We start from the raw sequence: 17,414 nt of genomic DNA on the forward strand, positions 1-17,414 counted from the left end.
GACGATTCTTTCAAAGCCTCCATGATGCATGCACCAACAAGGAGAAGGAAAGAAACTGGTAGTAGTTATACTACCAAAACCGATCATTCCCATGAAAGTGACAATCTGCTATCTGAGGAACAGGAGAAAGATGAAATTTAAGCTCTATTGGCAAGAAGATTGCTAAGAGGAAAAGGAAAGTACAAAGGTAAATTACCCTTAAAGTGCTTCTCCTTTAATAAGATAGGTCATATTGCTTCAAGATGTCCTGAAAATGATAGAGACGGAAAGGATAATTTCAGAGGCTACAGGGATAAGAGCAAGGAGTGTTATCTTGTAGAAGAAGGAGTCACTGATGAAGAATCAAAAGGATCTGATGGAGATGGAATTGCATTTGTGGTAGTCAAGGAGGAAAACACAGAGGAAGGAGATACGGCATTGATCTCTAGCACAAACTAGTGTAGAGAATGGGTGATTGATAGTGGTTGCACTCACCACATGGCTGGTGATAGAAACAAATTCTTCAACATGGAGGATTGCAATGGAGGAACTGTGAGATTTAGAAATGTTGCTCCTTGTGCAGTAACAGGTAAGGAGTCTTTAGCCCCGAATGATACGACAAATTCTGATGATGTCAATTGGGTAGAAGGGTTAAAATATAGTTTGTTAAGTGTTGCACAACTTAAGAATAAGGGTTACCGGTTAGAATTCAATGAAGGAATATGTAAAATAAATGACAAATCAAGAAGTTTGATTGCAATCAGTAAACAGTCAAGAGGCAATCTGTTTCATCTAGACACCACCATAGGTAGTTGTCTAATTAATAAGGTTGAAGATAGTTAGTTGTGGAACAAAATATTGTGTCATGTTAACTTTGATAGCATAGAAAAAGTCATTAAGACAAAATCTATCAGAGGTATGCCTGACATAGTGAAACCTGAAAATGCTTTGTGCAAAGAATGTCAACTAGGAAAGTTGACCGGGTCTAGTTTCAACAGTAAAACCTTTTCATCTAAAAATGTTCTAGACTTAGTTCATATAGACTTGTGTGGTCCCATGAGAACCAAGAGTTTCTATGGAGACCGGTATTTTATGTTGTTTGTGGATGACTTCTCAAGAATGATGTGGACTATATTCTTGAAGGAGAAATATGAAGCCTTTCACATGTTTAAGGTTTTTAAGGCTCGAGTAGAAACATGAACCGACAAGAATCTAAAGTGTATGAGATCAGATAGAGGAGGAGAGTTCACCTCTCAAGAGTTCATGAATTATTGTGAGGAACATGGGATTATGAGGCAAATGTCTGCACCCAGAACACCTCAGCAGAATGGAGTTGCTGAAAGAAGAAATAGAACTCTTATTGATTGTGCAAGGACTCTGATGATATAGAAGGACATTCCACATATCTTATGGAGAGAAGCAATAAGCACTACTGTATACACTTTGAACCAGATACAGGTAAAGAAAGGGTAAAATAAAACTCCCTATGAATTATGGAGTGGATACTTACCTAATGTTTATTATTTCAAAGTATTTGGAAGCAGGTGCTATATCAAGAGGGATGAGTACACTGGAAAATTTGATCCCAAGAGTGATGAAGGAACCTTCGAAGGTTACTCAACAAAGAGCAAGGCATACCGGTGTTTAAACAAAAGGATTGGTAAGATTGTGGAAAGTGAAAATGTCAGAGTAGATGAGTACTTTGAGAAAAATGAACAGGATAGTAAGAGTGAACCAGAGGATATCGATGGAACCCATTAAAGAAGATCTTGTTGAAGTAGCTAATGAAGAAGCATGTGAAGTAGAACCTGCACAACCGGTAGAAGAAGCTCCAAGGAGTGAACCGGTATTGGCTAAGTATGTCAGAAATAATCACTCTGCAGAAAATATCATCGGTGACAAGGATGCGGGAGTTCTAACTAGAAGAAGAGGAAGAGAGAATGGCTGTATGCTCTCCATTTTTGAGCCCAAAACAATAGAGGCTCTAAAAGATGATGACTGGGTCAAATCCATGGAAGAATAACTGGAGCAAATTGAAAAAAATGATACATGGACTCTAGTGCCCAGATCGAAAAACAAAAAGTAATAGGAACCAAGTGGGTGTTCAGAAATAAAATGGATGAAACCGGTAAAGTGATAAGAAACAAAGAAAGATTGGTCTATAAGGGATATGCTCAATAAGAAGGTTTGGACTATGGAGAAACCTTCACACTAGTGGCCAAGCTGGAAGGGGTCAAAATTTTGTTGGCTTATGCTGCTTATAAATTTTTTAAAGTTTACCAAAAGGATGTCAAATCAGCATTCTTAAATGGGGTGTTAGAGGAAGAAGTATACATAGAGAAACCATAAGGGTTTGCATATGAAGATGGAAGGAATATGGTATGCATGTTGCAGAAGACTTGGTATGGGCTGAAACAAGCACCAAGAGATTAGTATGAGAGGTTACACTCATATCTGCTAAGCATAGGGTTCAAAAGAACCAGTGATAACAGTAACGTGTATCTGAAGAGTGGAGCTGAAGAAAAATACCTATTTGCTGAGATCTTTGTAGATGACATCATCTTTGGGGGAGATGATGAGATGAGCAGAAGCTTTGCAAAACAAATGAAGCAAGAATTTGAGATGTCCATGATTGGCGAGATAAAGTTTTTTATTCACCTGTAAGTCTCTCAACTAAAGAATGACATCTTCATTAGCCAGACTAAGTACATAAGGGAAATTCTAAGTTTTTTTGGAATGGAAGATTGCAAACCTGTTGGAACTACAATGGTTACAAGTTGCAAGCTATCTGAATATGATGAGGTTGAAGAAGTGAATGAGACACTTTACCGGTCCATGATCAGTAAGTTGCAGTATGCAGTACATGGAAGACCGGACATAGCACAAGTTGTTGGCTTGGTTGCCAAATTTTTTGCAAATCTGAAAGAGACTCACATGGTGGTAGTCGAAAGAATATTCAGATACCTAAAGGGGGTTGATGAGTATGGTCTCTGGTATCCACATAAGGGAGACTTCAGTTTAAGTGTCTTCATTGACTCAGATTGGGATGAGAACATTGATGACAGAAAGAGCACTAGTAGAGGTGCATTCTTTCTTGGAGAAAGGATTGTATCTTGGACAAGTAAGAAACAAAACTGCATATCTCAATCCACAGTTGAGGCTGAGTATGTAGTTGCTGCAATCAACTGCACACAAATAGTTTGGATCAAGCAACTGCTGGAAGGAATACAAGTGTAGCGTCCTAAAATTGTGACACTTGCAATTTTGACTGCATTTTGGTCTTCACGATGGCAACGCAACACGCAACCTGAATGGAGACCCTGAAACTTGCTCACGACACTGAAAACTGCATTTTTCAAGCACCCTGGCCTGAACCTCCTTGCACCCTGCTGTCCCGGGAGGTGGGACTAGAGCGCCCAGTGCCCTGGTCCTTCAGGACCAGGGCGCCCAGTGCCCTGGTCCCTGGGTCCTATTTTGGGCCCGGTCTCCTAAGGGGTCTCGGGTCTTTTTGTTTGCAATTTGGAAATTAACTTTCCTGGTCGGCCTAAGGTCGGGAAAATCAGTCTATCAGCCCTAAATGACAAGTATATAAACTACATTTTTCTCTCTCATTTGGGATGAAGAGGATATATGATGGAAAAGGCATGGAAACTATACTCAAGCATTCAAGCATTCAAGCATTCCTTCAAGCAATTGATCATTTCAAGTCTTCATTCAAGGCTAAGTGTTGCATTCAAATCAAGGATTCAACCATTGAAGAGGAGATCACATACTACATGCTACAACATACAACATACAACATCTATACCTTCGCACATAAGGATACAAACATCCTTAGAACAAGGTATTAGTACTTGTTTTACAGTCATTTACATTTACAGCTCTTGCTCATTTCTTGGTTAATTCCAAAACCGGGGTTTGACCTAAAGGCAAACCCCTAATCCCTAACCCCCCAATCGTCTTCTCTTTTCTGTGTGTAGGTTGCAGGCACGCGGCTGAAATTGAAGATCTGGAATCCTTGTGCAGAGACGAACAGATCCCCCTTCGTTTCACGGATTTTTCGGAGGACTGTGGCGCCGGGCGCCATCGTCCTGACAACTTTTGCTCAAATTTGCAGGACAGCGCCGTATCGACATTTTACTGCTAATTCCAGGTCCGCAGCTTCATACTGTATTCCTATCTCAGTTTATAAGCGAATCTTTATCACTTTCTATGCATGCTTAGCTTAATTCTTCTATCAACATTCTTTACAAAAGAGGGTAGCCTTGCTGTCTTAACCCTTGAAACACATTTAGCATCCAATCCTGCATTGCGTGGGATTGGATCTTGTGGGTTTCAACCCCTCTTTTGAATGTAAAGTCTCTACCCTAAGTGAAAACCATCGAATCCTAGCGAACCTCCCTTCTCTCTCCTCAGAGTTGGAAGAGGGGAGAACAACTAGGGTTCGATCGCGATTTTCCGCTTTACATTTTGGTGAACCCGACGTGAACATCCTTTCTGATTTTTCATGCTTAGATCTGAAAAAATTGATTACATTTCCATGTTTGATCTTTTGCAAAATTTTAGAGGTGATTGCATAAAAACCCTAAATTTTCTTTTTAGTAATTGAACTTGTGAAATGTCTAAATGTTAATGCCTATTTCAGATCTGCCCTTCTATTACAAATTTTCAATTCGTATTTGTGCTTTAATTCTGAAAATTAAGTGGTTAAGTGTCAAAACCCTAATTTTTGAAACCCTCTTGATTCAACCTTTGTCCGACAATTTCACTGATCAAAACATCTCCAAATCAGCTGTAACTTTGGATTCCACAATAAAATCACAATATCTTTCATCCCTGAAAATTTGGAAAAAAGTTGCGAGGACAGTGGTGCCGAGCGCCATCGTCCCCGACATTTTTTCCGAAATTTCGGGAGCGAGATCTTACTATGTTTTTCTGCTAAAATTCAGAATTTTGGCTGATTTTATCAATTATAACACTTTCAAAATTACAGTCAAAGTTGGTCTTGTGATTGCTTGGATTAAGGCTTCTAAACATTTAAAAATCATTGAAATTGAAATTTTGTGTCAAAATTGTGTTCTTACTGTCCTAAATCTGAAAAGTGTGTTATCATTCATTAAAAATTTCAGTGCTTTATTCAAATTCTTGCAATTTGTGACTTTTGAAATTAAGTGCTTAATTACAACAACTTTGATTTCTGCTTTCAAAATTGAATTTTGCATGAAATTGAGTCTATTTTCAAATTTCAAAATTTGCATTGCTCTTGACATTCCCTCTAAAATCATAAAATTCAAAATTTCAGTTTCCCTCTCTTTTTCAAAATTCAAATTTTGCATTTTTCGAGAATTTTGGTAGGGTTCAATTTCGAGATTGCAACTTTAATTTGGCCTATCTACAGATCGTAAAATCACTCAATTTTTTCAGATTAGCTCTAAAATCATCATACCTTTCATCCCTGCAAATTTCGAAAAAAGTTGCAAGGACCGTGTTGCACTCCGGGTGCCACGGTCCCGGACATTTTTTCCTAAATTTCGGGAGACTGTTGTGATTGCATTTAACAGCTTAAATCCAGAAGATTGGTTGATTTTACTGAAAATTGCTACCTCTAAATTCAAAATCTTCTCTCTCTTTCTAGTGCATGAGTTTTACAACAATAAGCCCTACTTACACTATTCCCGTTAGACGAAGCCGTAGAATTAAGTCTTTCCGAGGTTTAACTACTGAGGAGATGGAACCTAATTTGAATAGCCTTTTTAACGAGGACATGGGTAATTCCTCTAATCCTCCTAATGATGAAGAAGCTCTCCATGAGGTTTCCATAGAACAACTTTCAAAATTGGATAACCAATTTGACGATTTTTGACAATGGATGTCTCAAGAATACCCTGATAGTCAAGCTCTTCCTTTAATTGAGGGTCTAAAACGTATGCTTCAAAGTGATAAGAATGGAATTGATATTTTGCGTGGTATTGCACACATTGTGGATTCGAATGTGATGCCTATGAAGAGTTGTGCTGAAAATTTCGGTTATACACAACCTCCTACTCAAGTCAATCATTCTATTCCTTTGACAACTTCTATTGCTAGCATACCTACTTTTACATCAAACATAATGGCTACTTCTACACAAGACATTCCTCCTATGATCACCAGTCATGGGGGCAACCCTTCTTCTTCAATTAACCCTCTTCCTTCATTCAATCCGACTTCTTCATTCATTCCTTCAATGAGTGTGCCTATTATATCACCACAAATGAACATGACGCAAGGGGGCAATTCATTTAACCATTCCATCCCTCCTTGTAGTATTCCTCCTGTCCAATCATCTCCTATGACTAATTATCATAGAGTCCCACCACCTTACTCTTTACCTTCTTTCAATAACATAACACCTCCATCTCAATCTAACACATCCAATATGAATTCTTCGACTGAAGCGACCATTAACAATCTTGCACAAACTGTCTCTTCTTTACAGCAACAAATTGCCTCTATGAATCAATCTAAGTTTAGTGTGCCCACATTTGACGTTGCGAGCCCACTCTCTCTTGACATTGTTCGAGCTATCCCTCCTAAACATGTTGAAATCCCGCATTTGGAACTTTATAATGGTAAAGGAGATCCTCTAACACATGTTAAGACCTTTCAAACAATATGTACCGATTTTGCTTATGACCAAAGGTTGCTTGCAAAACTATTTACTAGAACATTAAGAGACAAAGCCCTACAATGGTATTGCTCGTTGCCTTCCTATTCTATTACTTCTTTCGAACAACTTGCAAATGCTTTCATTCAACAATTTCAAAACAATATAAGTCCTAAAGTTACTTTGATTGATTTAATGCATTGTAAACAAGGTGTTAAAGAAAAAGTGACTGATTTCATTGGTAGATATAAGCATTTGTATGCTCAAATTTCTTTTCCAGTGCCTGACAATGATATTCAAAGAATCTTTATTTCTAATTTACAAAAAGATATTCGAGACAAACTTCTATTTTCTGAGTTTACTTCTTTCCAACAGTTGTGTGCAACTCTTCACAATTATCAACTGACTGTGAGTCAAATGGAACAATCACATCCTATGGCTCCGAGTGATAAGGGTGATAGCAGTCAACAACCATTTGGGAAGTTTAAACCGAACAGAGATTCCATCAAATTCAATGAACACATCATCAACAACAATGTGAATGCAGCATCAGGTGTGCCTCCTATTTCTAAATTTTTCAAGAAAGATAGAAAGTATACTCCTTTGAATGAATCATTGCATAGTATTATGAATAAGTTATTGGAACAAAATGTGCTTACTCTTCCTCCTATAAGACAAATTGATCCTACAAAGATTACTTCACCTTATTTTGATAACAAATCTTTTTGTCAATTTCACCGTCAGCCTGGGCATGATACTGAAAAATGTTTTTCTTTAAAGGGTAAAATTCAAGATTTGATTGATAACAATACTATCTCTGTTTCTGGAGTGAATGATAAAGGCAACACATTTGTAGCTCCTCCTAACCAAAATCTTCAGATTTTCACTGATCCATTACCTTCTCATACCTCTAATGCAATTGAGGCTAATGATTCCTCTCTCTCATCTGATGGTCTTGTGTCTATGAATCCGAATGTGATTAACTTTGTAGAGCAGCAAGAAATCCCTAAAGAATCTTCCATCACATTTGATTCCAGTGAAACCATTAGGGCACCTGATGGTCCTTTATACATAGTTGCAAAAGTTAAGAATACACCTTGCCGTGGAGTGCTTATTGATCCTTCGTGCATGATTAATGTTATTACTGAAGAATTTCTTTTTACTTTGCAATTGAATCAAGTGATATATGACAAAACAGATGTGATTGTGAAACTATTTGATGCATTTTCTTCTCCTGCAATTGGTTCTATTACATTGCCTATTGAGGTCCATAACAAATCTCTTGATGTGAACTTTGCTATTATTCCATCTGCCGAACAATTTCGTGTGAAGCTTGGCTATCCTTGGCTATCTTCCATGAAAGCTATTGCTTCTCCTATTCATAAGTGTTTGAAATTTCCCCATAATGGTGAAGTTGTTACTGTCAATCATAGTCTCTTTAAACCAGCTGAAAGAACCTCTAGTGTTCCTATTGATTACTTTTGGCCTAAACAATTCCAATCTCTTCCTCCGCGAAGTGATCATCTTTTCAAATCTTATCAAAAGTGGAAAACAGATATGATCCTATCTCTAAGTGAACCTAGAACACCTAAACTTGATATTCCTATCATTCTTGAGAAGGAAGTTCTTCCTTTGAAAGATAAAACTAATGTCTTTCCTCAAGAAGATTCCCAACCCATCCCTATGGATGTGACTATGTCTATGCCTAATAAACCTCCTAAGAGTAGACCTATACCTCCTCGTCATGATGGACTTGGGCTTCTCCCTAAACCAAAAATTCCTCCTTTATATGGAGCAGTTCCTCCTCCTTCTTTTTATAGAGAGAAGAGACCTTCTTCTTCTCCTATTATCTAGCCTAAGAGACCACAACCTAAACACCCAAGTGCTAAGGATGAGAACATTCCTCCTCCTCAATCTTCTCCACTTCCTACTAAGACTAGACGAAATCGTTCTGCACGTGAACGCCGGCGAAAGCGTCGTCTTAGAGCTCAAACTTTGCAATCTCCAAAAACACCTTCAACAAGCATTATTCCATTTTCTCCTCAGCCGGACATTGAGCCTAAATCTCCTAAACATAAGATGCATGATGGTCTTGATCCTGTGCGAGTTAAAGATCCTATTTTTATAAATCTTGATGATGATATGGATGAAAATGTTATTCATGATGAAAATGTTACTTCACTTGCTTCTGATAGTGAATATGAACTTGTTGATATTGATAACCATTTATCTAATGAATTTTCTAAAGCACTTATCCTAGCTCCTAGACAAGAACAATGTGGCTCGGAACATGAACATAGCCCGTGTTTGGATCTTGTGATAGCTCCATCTGTTGTGTTGGATGTTCCTCCTCTAGCGTGTTCCCTGCCTTCCCGAAACATTGATCAGCAAGATCGGGGGGTAGATGACGTGCTAGACTAGTTTCATTAGCATAGCAGATTCTCTCCCCCTCTCTTTCGTTACTTCTTCTATATGTTATTCTCATTCTTCTATTTGTTGTCCTTAGTGTTGTTTACTTGAGGACGATGCAAAGTATTGAGATCTCTCGATCTCTCTCATGTTGACTCAAAAGACACATGTGTTCCCTTCTTCTAGGTGACCTTCCTTGATTGGGGAATGAAGAACAATTATGCATACATACATATGATATATATACATGAATTATCATACAGCATACTGACCCCGAGGAAAGCGAAGTCACCTCATGCTTTGTGTTTTGTGTCTATTATCCTTGGGTTTATCTCACACTGGGGGGCTAAATCCTTGCGATAACGTGCTCCTTTCCTTTCTCATTTCTTATGTGTATCACTACATTAAAACAATCACCCCCGGTGAGGCGTGTGTGATCGCTTTAACGTAGGGGGGCATACATCCTGTTCATATCTTTTCAAGATACTTGAAAATTTCTTGGTAAATTTAGCTTTGCCTTGAAAATTTTTGATATCTTTCTTGCATGACTCATAGTGAGGGAACCTTACTACTGACAGTCATGCTTCTTCCTCGTGATCTTCCCTTTTACTTTGTCAATCGAAGTCGTAAGATCCTTAGTCCACTGGGGGCTTGGTGTATCTTGCCTCCTTGACGTGGTGAAAGTCTTTCAATGTTGTTTCCTTGTACTTTACCGGAAGTATGAGCATACATACTCCCGCTAAAGTGGGGGCTAAATGTAGCGTCCTAAAATTGCGACACTTGCAATTTCGACTGCATTTCGGTCTTCACGATGGCAACGCAACACGCAACCTGAATGGAGACCCCGAAACTTGCTCACGACACTGAAAACTGCATTTTTCAAGCACCCTGGCCTGAACCTCCTTGCACCCTGCTGTCCCGGGAGGTGGGACCAGGGCGCCCAGCGCCCTGGTCCCTGGGTCCTATTTTGGGCCCGGTCTCCTAAGGGGTCTCGGGTCTTTTTGTTTGCAATTTGGAAATTAACTTTCCTGGTCGGCCTAAGGTCGGGAAAATCAGTCTATCAGCCCTAAATGACAAGTATATAAACTACATTTTTCTCTCTCATTTGGGATGAAGAGGATATATGATGGAAAAGGCGTGGAAACTATACTCAAGCATTCAAGCATTCAAGCATTCCTTCAAGCAATTGATCATTTCAAGTCTTCATTCAAGGCTAAGTGTTGCATTCAAATCAAGGATTCAACCATTGAAGAGGAGATCACATACTACATGCTACAACATACAACATACAACATCTATACCTTCGCACATAAGGATACAAACATCCTTAGAACAAGGTATTAGTACTTGTTTTACAGTCATTTACATTTACAGCTCTTGCTCATTTCTTGGTTAATTCCAAAACCGGGGTTTGACCTAAAGGCAAACCCCTAATCCCTAACCCCCCAATCGTCTTCGCTTTTCTGTGTGTAGGTTGCAGGTACACGGCTGAAATTGAAGATCTGGAATCCTTGTGCAGAGACGAACAGATCCCCCTTCGTTTCGCGGATTTTTCGGAGGACCGTGGCGCCGAGCGCCATCGTCCTGACAACTTTTGCTCAAATTTGCAGGACAGCGCCGTATCGACATTTTACTGCTAATTCCAGGTCCGCAGCTTCATACTGTATTCCTATCTCAGTTTATAAGTGAATCTTTATCACTTTCTATGCATGCTTAGCTTAATTCTTCTATCAACATTCTTTACAAAAGAGGGTAGCCTTGCTGTCTTAACCCTTGAAACACATTTAGCATCCAATCCTGCATTGCGTGGGATTGGATCTTGTGGGTTTCAACCCCTCTTTTGAATGTAAAGTCTCTACCCTAAGTGAAAACCATCGAATCCTAGCGAACCTCCCTTCTCTCTCCTCGGAGTTGGAAGAGGGGAGAACAACTAGGGTTCAATCGCGATTTTCCGCTTTACAACAAGAAAAAGTGGTTGGACTAGTAGTGATTCATTGTGACAAGACCAATGCCATTGACATATCTAAGAACCCAATGATGCACTCCAAAACGAAGCATATAGCCATCAAATAGCACTATCTAAGTGAGCACGTTCAAGAAAAGGAAGTGATGTTTGAGTACATACCAACAAAAGAACAGGTGGTTGATATCTTCACCAAGCCACTACAGAAGGATACCTTTGACTATCTCAGAGGTAAGTTGGGGGTTATGCCCCTCCATTTAGTAAAGTAAGCAAACAAGGCTCTACATCAATTTGGTATGATTTCAATTTTTTTTTTTTAAAAAAAAAAGGGGGACTAGATTGATGAGTGTGGAATACTCTGGTTAGGGGGAGCAGTCTTGTAAGTGTATAGAAAAGACTCTTTGGAATTGTTGTCACAGGGGGAGATTTGACTAGAGTCTTTGAGTAGTGGTAAGTAGTGATTGGGCTAAAGTTGTTGCATCAGAGTATTACCAGTGATAGGGGGATATATGCATTACTCAATGCAGAAGTAATGACCGAACTGGTACAAAGATGAAGGAAGTAATTAGCCAGATTTTGATGTGTTTGCCATCAATTCCAAATGGGGAGATTGTTGGATTTTTGACATTGAAAAAACCGGTCAATCTAGAAAACTAGTATATGTACTAAGATTTGTCATTGATGTCCAACACTTACCGGTGAAGACACTAACCGGTGAAGTGGTATAGGTAGAGTGGTGTTTTTTCAGTAAGAAAAAGTGATGACTTACAAACACATGGAAACAACATTGGTAACAAATGATCAAAGGTTCAATCAGCTCAAGGAAAGATAGAATAAGCCAATCGGTCTGTCATTCAGGAAGATTGGTCACTTTGATGATGATGAAGTCACAAAAGGTGACAAAGGCACGAAAACTTGAAGTTGTATGCAAATCAGAATCACATTGGCAAACAGGGGAAGAGACTTGATGCTAGCACAACAAACCGGAAATCAAAGGATGAACTGGTAATAGAGAAGTGCAATGGCATACCAGCACACCGGTATGACCGAAGGAAGATAGGTGATCACCATAAATTTTGGAGCGGTGATTGTTTATTTAGTTGCAGTGGCGATAGATGAGTTGGTGAGCTTGTGTCTACGCCAAATCCCTTGTTTGTAAGGTAAACTTCATTTATCATGCAATCAAGCATGATTATGGGTGGATTCTCTGGTTTGTACTTAATTGACTGAACATGACCTAGAAGTTTCTATATTTGAGAGATGCGGTGGCAGAATTTGTTGAACACTTGGCAAGATTGTTGTAAGGCGCATAGAGAAAGAGTGGGATATTTTTTAATTTGAAATCTTCCAAAATCCATAATTTCTTTGATTGAGGGAATGCCTGAAAGTGTCAGCAGAAAATGTATAAAGTGTTCTTGAGTTCATTCAAAAAGTTTTTGGTCGTGAAATTTACAACAAGCAAATCTTGTTGAAGGTGATCCAAAGTAAAGAGCAAAGAGAGAGGAATTGCTAAGAGGTTTTAGCATAGTAGAGTGTGTTTGAGGTAGATCGGTAGAGTGCAGAGCCAAAGGACAGAGAACCGTTAGTATGGAGAGCCTAAGTTCAGAGGATCGACAGAGTGCAGTGCCAAGGGATAGACAACTGACTGAGTGAAGAGCCGAAGGTGTAAGATGAAAATCGGTGCTGTGCAGAGAAGACACGACTAGTGTGGATTGAGTGTGATGCATATTGAGATCTGATCAAGCTATCTATAGCTAATTCAATAGATTATCCATATGTTGCTTTCTAACCACTACAACATAAATCCCTTAACCGGGTGGACTTTAATAGGTCCCTTATGTAAAATCCCTTAACCGGGTGGCATCTTAATTGATATTCTTAAGTCCTTTAACCAGGCTACCTTTAACAGGGTAAAGGTACTAACCCGCCTTGAACAAAATCCCTTAACTGGGTGGCACCTAATAGTGTCTTTGTAATCTCCTAACAAGGATGGCTCCTCACCGAGCATACTTTAGAAAAGTAATTTTGTGAGTTCCTACTAATGGGTTTCCACGAGATAACTTCTTGGTGTCACTGTCAACTTTTCATGCTTGGATATTTTTCTTTAGTGATTAAGTATATTGTAGGATATTAGATGAATGCAGATTTAAGTTAGAAGTTTAATTGTGAAAATTTGATCAAGTGTTGATTCACCCCTCCTCTCTCAACACTGGTTGGGACTAACATCATCTTCACCTCAATAGTTCATTCATCCATTCATAATATTCTTTGTATTGCTAGACATTGGGGAAAACAAATACATCTTTCTTCTAATCGAATTTAAAAAAAAAAAATCACAAAATGTCCGAAAAAAAAATCAAATAAAAAATAAAAAATCAAAGCATGACAACATGGACCATCCATCAAATCAGATCAACAACAGGCAAACTCTCCAAAGTCTACAATCAAATTGATCACATGTCTAGTTAATCAATCTATCACTCAAAATATATCAACATCAACATGTCTTATACAGGGAAAGGTACACTCGAAACCAGATGAATCGGTCTTACATGGGGTACTCACACTTTGAAACCAAACATTCCTATCAATCATTGAGTAATCAAAACAATGACATATATCAGTGTGACTATTGGATTTTTTCCTAATTAGTTTTGTCTTTATCAATTGATGTCAAGACATGTTTCATCTCTCAAAAAATTAAATTTTTTTTAAAAAATCAACAAAAAGACAAAAACAATCAAAAAGTGCAATTAAAATAGCTCCTCCCCCCCAAATTTTTGACTCTGGCCAATAGACATATGGACATAAAAGTGATTTGACATAGTTATCAGTAATATTGAGGAGGAAAAGACGACATCATGAGATGTCCAGGCTTGACCTATAAAAAATGTGTCTAGCTTCTCTAATATGTTTGTGAAACCCATTCTTCTATTTGTCCATGTATATTTTCCATTCCTCGGTTCAAGGTCAATAGCCTCAATTTTCTCAACAAAATTCCTAAAATCTATTATTACTTTGTTAATTTTATTTAGCCCTCCATTTTTTTCTATGATATCCAATATCGCATTAAATTCATCACCTAGGATGTAGTTTATATCATTCAAGATTCCAATTTTTCCTGCTAATACATCCCATAACATTACTTTATCCTTCATACATGTAGGGCCATAAACATTAAATAGGATAAATACTTTATTTGATACTCTACATTTTATCTCACCAGGCATCTAGCATCTATTAGATTCCAAGAGGCATATCTTTTAAGAGCTATGGTTCCACAATATTCCCAATCTTCCAGTGTGGCCCTCCACACCCTAAAATATTCCTTCCCATCCTTTACAATACTTTATAAAATTCTCTCCTTCTTTTTCTAATATTTTGGTCTCCTATAGTAATATTATACTTCCAGCCATTTTCTCCAGATAGTGCTTCACCATCCTTCTTTTGTCAAGGGTCGAACATTCCAAGTAACTTGATTTTCATGGATTCCCAAGGGAGGCCCTCATTCCCTTAGTTTTCAAAATGTCCATTACATTGGTCAATCCCTTCTCCCATGCTTCATCCTCTCTTCTTTGTTTGTTAGTTTTCCTTCATCAATTCTTCCTAACCTTTCCTATCATCTTCGTTGCCAATTGGCTAATACCATGCGGGTCAATTATGCCCAATTCTTCATCACCTAGGAATTGTTCATCTGAAGCCCAATCTTCCTCTCCTTATTCTTTGAAATCTTCTTTATGTTGAGAGATCTTGGTTGCCCTATCAACCACATCCTCCAGTTCATTGTATTTAACCACCACTATTTCATTTTCCACTTTTTGATTCTTGATATTCTCACTACCGTGGGTTTGTTCAACTGTATCCTTCACTTGGGATGCCATCTCAGTTCTAGGGTTTTCTATATTATTCTTGTGCGTAGTATCCTTTGATGATTTCTAATTGTTAGGGTTTTGTTTGGGGATCCAACTTTTTGCAACATTGTGTTTCATTTTTTGAGACATTTTGAAATTTATTGGGTATTTGTAAAGTTAACAATTTTACAAAATTATTTGATATTTTCCCTTTTAGGCCTTTCACAAGGTTCATGAACCATTGAGTTCTTTGAGAATCAATTCTTATTTTATTTTTCATGTTAGAATTTTGAGAAATTGTGGAACTATTATTTAACCTTTATGTTTAAATATTTTAATTTTTTAAAAGAGGTTGTTATGCTATATTAAATGATTGTTATTTTGATGAACATAATGTCGTTAATTAAACATTTACCTATTTTAAAAAAATAAAATAATTAAACTTAATATGACAATATCTAGAGGAGAACCTACTATTTAAAATATTTAAGAAATCAATGTATAACTTATGAAATAATATATTTCCATTTTCAAATTCAATTAAAATACCTCATTTTATTTTATAATATTAGATTATCTTTTTTTTGTTTACTTATAGCTATAAATTCTAAAAAACTATTCATAATTTAATAGTTTAACCCAAATAAATTATAACTATTTGTTTTATGATAAACTAATAAGTAATTATAAAATATTAATTTGATTATAATTTAATATTTAATTAATTGGTAAATTATTATAATATCAATTTTATTTTAAATAACATTTATTATTGTTTAATAATTAAAATATAACATAATTAAGAATAATTAATAATTACATTAATAACTATTTATATGTAATATACTTTTAATAAATATTAAATGATTAAATATCATATAATTTAGAAGCTAAATAGTTGAAAGATAAAAAAAAAAGAAGAAGCTAAATTAGAGTGCATGGGACTAATCAAACTGTATTGTCATAAATTCAAAATGCATTACATGTTGTGATAAAAGCAACCATCCATGTCATCGGGTGTACCAAACGGTCTAGAACATATTTTTTCAGGGTGACAAATATAGTGTTTTGACAAATACAGGCAATGACAATGGATAAAGTGAAAATTGTAAATGGGACCCACATGAGACAATACACACTAAGTCAAAGCTTAGTGTGTGATGTTTAAGTCAGGGGTACATGAACCTCACCAGTATCACATTGAGACACGTCTAGATTGTATACTTCGGTGTAGGGCATTGATCATGATTCATCACATAGTTCTTGAAGGCCTCTCCCAACATCCCATGCACATTGAAGAATTCCCCAAAATCATTGTATCCCATCCAAAGTCCTCTCCTTTATTATATTTGTCTTATATCCATTGAGCCTTCTATGTCATGAGTTTGAAACTTCAATCCACCTTAGCACTATAAGTTATTAATACCTCGTGAAAACAAGATGAAAGGATTTCATAATAGAAGCAATATTTTGGTGTATTGATAGAAATTGAAGGCTAGTAATGTCTTGTGCTACTTTACCTTCACCTTCACCTTTTCCTTTGATTCTTCATTATTAGTTGGACCACCCTATTTATTGAATTGATAAATTATTATAATATCAAATTTACTTTAAATAATATTTATTGTTGATTAATAATTAAAATATAACATAATTAAGAATAATTATTAATTAGATTAATAACTATTTATATATGATATACTTTTAATAAATATTAAATGATTAAATATCATATAATTTAGAAGTTAAATAGTTGAAAGATAAAAAAAAAGTTAAATTAGAGTGCACGAGACTAGTTAAAATGTATTGCAATAAATTCAAAATGCATTATTGTAAGTTTTACCCAGCGTCAGATATATGTGGATGTGGCGAATAAAGTAACCATCCATGTCATCGGGTGTAACAAACTGTCCAAAATTTATTTTTTTAGAGTGAAAATATAGTGTTTTAACAAATACATGCAATGACAATGGATAAAGAGAAATTTGTAAATGGGGCCCACATGAGACAATGCACACCAAGTCAAAGCTTAGTGTGTGATGTTTAAGCCAGGCCTGCATGAACCACCCCACTCAATGGTCCCCAATATCACATCAAGGCACATCTAGATTGTATACTTCGATGTAGGGCATTGATCATGATTCATCACATTGTTCTTGAAGGCCTCTCCTAACATCCCATGCACATTGAAGAAGTCCCCAAAATTATTGTATCCCATCGAAAATCCTCCCCTTTATTAGTTTTGGTCATGATTCATCACATAGTTCTTGAAGGCCTCTCCCAACATCCCATGCACATTGAAGAAGTCCCCAAAATTATTGTATCCCATCCAAAATCCTCTCCTTTATTAGCATATAAGTTAGAAGTTAAGTAGTTCAAAGATTATAAAAAAAGGTTAAATTAGAGTGCACGGGACTAATCAAATTGTATTGTCATAAATTCAAAATGCATTACATGTTGTGATAAAAGAAACCATCCATGTCATCGGGTGTACCAAACTGTCTGGAAGTTATTTTTTTCAGAGTGACAAATATAGTGTTTTGACAAATACAGGCAATGACAATGG

This window comes from Cryptomeria japonica, chromosome 7, assembly GCF_030272615.1.
Source record: "Cryptomeria japonica chromosome 7, Sugi_1.0, whole genome shotgun sequence".
NCBI lineage: Eukaryota > Viridiplantae > Streptophyta > Pinopsida > Cupressales > Cupressaceae > Cryptomeria > Cryptomeria japonica.